This window comes from Aotus nancymaae, unplaced genomic scaffold (genome assembly GCF_030222135.1).
Source record: "Aotus nancymaae isolate 86718 unplaced genomic scaffold, 86718_ANA_hifiasm-v0.15.2.pri h1tg000007l, whole genome shotgun sequence".
NCBI classification, from domain to species: domain Eukaryota; kingdom Metazoa; phylum Chordata; class Mammalia; order Primates; family Aotidae; genus Aotus; species Aotus nancymaae.
In genome coordinates this window covers 51,330,355-51,334,118 of record NW_026988418.1, presented here as the reverse complement: position 1 = coordinate 51,334,118, position 3,764 = coordinate 51,330,355, and the positions used below count along the sequence as shown (strand labels likewise).

The following is a 3,764-nucleotide window of genomic DNA, read 5'->3' as shown; positions in this document are numbered from 1 at the left end:
TGGCCTTTTGTTTTCTACGCAGTGTCTTTTTCTTCCCTCTTCTTAACAATTAGGATGGGTAGAAGAATGAAGCAGATGACTAATAAGTTGTTGTTGTGTTGACTCTCCTTTGAAAACTATCCTGAAAGGTTAAAAATATGCCAGTCTAAGTTGTTTCCTTGTAATGTAAATACCCTAAGTGCTTACGGGCAATTGGATCTGCCAATCGATTTTATAGGGTTTGCAAATGTGAGGTGCTAAAAAACTATTTGTTGCATAATTAAATGAACAAATGACCAAGTGCCTACTGTATATCTGTGGTAAATCATTCCTTTAACCACAATGATTGGTGAAGAGCTGAAATTAGATTCAGAAGTCATCCAAATGGAGTTATATGATCTTTAACTCTTCCTTGGGTAGAATGGAAACAGAAAGATAACTGAATTCAGACTCATTAGGCCTGGATACATGTTTTGACTGTGTTATTTATTATTCACAGGCTGTGGGAACTTAGGCAAATTACTTAACTTCTATGACCTTTAGTTCCTTTATCTATATGTTTAATATAACACCTGTCTTGTTTTCCTTACAGTATTCTTATGAGAATTAATGTGAAATATTAGTAGCTAAAAGATTAAAAGCTACAGAACATTATACACCTATGGGTGTTTATGATTATTATTACTACTACTAATATTGGTAATTCCCTTGCCTTTGTGAAGCAGGAATGAGTCAGGGAACACAGAAATGGCCAAAATTTAAAGAAGGAGAATAGGAAGCTTGCACAAATTACTTCAAACTATGGATTATAAAATATTAGCATACAAATGGATGTTCCTAGCAGATGGTTTTGGGGCCATTTGTTATGTCTTAGGTTTTGTAGTGGGAATAACATAAAAGAATGACTAAATATTTGATTATTCAGTTAAACGTATATTTGTAATATTCATCTTTATATTAAATTGAATCTCTTGCAGCATTTTCTTTTATATCTTCTTTATCATTTACAACTTCTGTTTCTCACATGCATCATATAATGAGGCTCATTGTCAAAAGGGTGTTTATCTAGTGTTGATTTTTATCAATTTCTGTTAATTGTTCAGAGATGAGTGCTCCATGGATGTGTTATGTTACATTATTTCCTTAAACCATACCATTAAGATTATGGATTTCAGTATCAATGAACATAAAATACTTTCATTGAAGAAACTATTTTATATCTTCACACAAAGACCTTATGTTATGCAATAGCAAGTAATAATAAAAATCATTGTTTCAAAAATACTTTTTTTGACCCTGAAGCATGGATGGTTTTTAATCGGTATTTCACATGTTTTCTTGTGAATGCTCAAATCCAACTCATTTACACTGTTTCTTGTGTGATGGAACTATAAATAAAATTATATATATATAAAATATATTTTGTGTATATATATATAGTATACATTATATACTTCATGCCAAACTATTGTTATGCAGTATATGTATATATAGTCATATATACATAAAGACATATATATATATATATAAATATATAAATTATTCACTGCTGTGTGTCTGGATTACTGAAGGTGGAATTCTAGAGTCACCTTTTTCATCCTTGCCCTTGTTTTTCCATCTTGTTTTGAGACATAGAAATCAGTTAGGAGAACAGAGCAGTTCAGTTTGGGTTACAAGTTGACAAACTCACTTCAGCCACCAGAACACATTAGCAACATGTCTATTTTCTTGATTTGATTTCCATCAAGCTAAAAGATTCCCTGAAAAAGAAATGTGTTCAGCACAACTCAGGTTCATCACCTGTCATGGACACAATCACCGCAGGCTACTTAAAAACAGGAAATAAATGATCCTATCCCCAGGATCTCAAAGCCTTGTAAATGACTAATAAATAACTACAAAGGAAGGCAGGCAATGAGAGCTTCAGGAGGGGTTTCAACTAGTTGATGGAATCAAGGTAGAAGAAGATATTTATTTATTTATTTATTTATTTTTCCAAGTCAATATTTTATTAAAAAACACACAAACATATGCACAATGGTAACAGAGGCGGAGATGGAGAGGAGAGGCGAGGTCTCCTTGGGCACAGGCTGACCACATAGTGTTTCTACAGGTACACCTCGCTTCAGGAAAGTGGACCGACTGACAAGCCAGATAAGTTAGGAGGGGGCTTTGTTTCTTAAGGCTTCACTCCCCTGAGAAGCGAGAAGTAGAAGGGATTTAGGCAGGAGTATTCACAAACCCCTCCAGCTGTGCTAAGTGGGGGGCGTTAGTACCTGAGGTGGTTCCAGAAGCAGGAAGGCAGAAAACAGAATTCCCTGAAGGCTGCTTTCCTTTCCCAGAACGGAGGACTGTTCTCCCGCGGAAGGCGGGAGAAAGAGTTTCCTCCCCGGAAGGCTGGAGAAAGAGTTTCCGGCCGGCTCAGGAGCTCAGGGAGCTGACTTTCTGGGAAAGCAGGAAGAGGGTGCAGGCCTTTCCTGGTGCCCACCAGCCTGGCAGGACTTTGGCACAGGAACAAAGGTCCAGAGGCCTCGCCTGGGGCACATGTCCTCCTCTTTGTAAAGCTCCTGAGGGGCCGAGGGGCTGTGGCCTTGTCAGACGGCTGCATCTGTGGACTGGGTTACACACGAGACCTTGTAGGACAGCCATATGCTTGCCATGCAGAGGAAGGTGGCCACGAAACCGAAGATCGACAGGGGCCAGCTGATACAGGTGAGCACGCGGTAGAAGCGGAAGAGGTGGACCAGGTAAAAGGCGAGGATGGTTATCAAGTCGCAAATGGTGACCACTTTGAAGTAGCTGTAGGCGCTGTAGGCACTGTAGTCGTCCACAGGGAGCTCCGCACGCAGATGAAGGCAATCAGCAGGGTGACCATTTGCACCACTTTCAGCAGGGCCGCGTGGGTGTGGGGGGTAGCCGGGGTCCAGCAGCGCCTCCAGGGGGCTCGCGCCGGGCTGGGCCGCACAGGCCTCAGGTCCGAGCGCGCTGCCGCTGCTGCATGGTGCGGAAGAGCCCGGCTCCGTGCCACATCGCTCTGTCCCAGCTTGCTGGCCACCTCCCGGGCGAAGATATTAATTTATACTGTGTAGGGTAGGGGTGAGGTGTGGGAAAACTTCTTTTGGTAGAGTTTAGGATAAACCTAGACTGGCATCCTTAATCATTATTGTGTCTAATGACCTGTTCCCAATACAATGTTTGGAATGTATAAAATAGAAAGGATTATAATTGAAACCAATTGTATCAAAATAGCTATTGAAATATAAAAAATTGTGATATAATAAGTACACTTCTTTATTAAGGCATTAAATAAAAAAATTTCATTTGCAGGTGTAATAACTATTGTAATTGCAAAGTAGTAATCAGCATAAATAATTCAAGTTATCTGTAATGACTATAATGTGATATAGATATATCTGTGATTTCTATTTTTGACAAAGTCTTATGTATGTCTAATATTTTTATTGTTTGTTGCCTAGATTCACAATGAAAGGAAATACTACATTTCAGTTAGAAGTTAGCAAAAACAGAAATGTAATTTTGCTCCCATCCAAATCACAAATCTCTTAATTTTACCTTTGGACCCTTTGGGGTCTATGGAGTACAGGTTAAGAACCACTGGCCTAGAGGACGGACAGGACATTGATAGGGAAATTAAGAAGGAGAAGTGTGAGATAGGAGGACCTTCCGGTATGGTAGAACAACCTGACTTGTTGGGGATGGGGCAGCAGAGGGCATGTTTGAGGAGTAGACAGATATGGCTAGAGAGGGTGTGAATGGAGTGTGCT

At 39.7% G+C, this 3,764-nt stretch overlaps 1 pseudogene; it reads right to left on the bottom strand.

Moving 5' to 3' along the window:
• Positions 1-2,573: 2,573 nt before the first annotated feature.
• On the bottom strand, positions 2,574-3,009 carry LOC105725651 (CKLF-like MARVEL transmembrane domain-containing protein 7; annotated as a pseudogene).
• Positions 3,010-3,764: the final 755 nt, after the last annotated feature.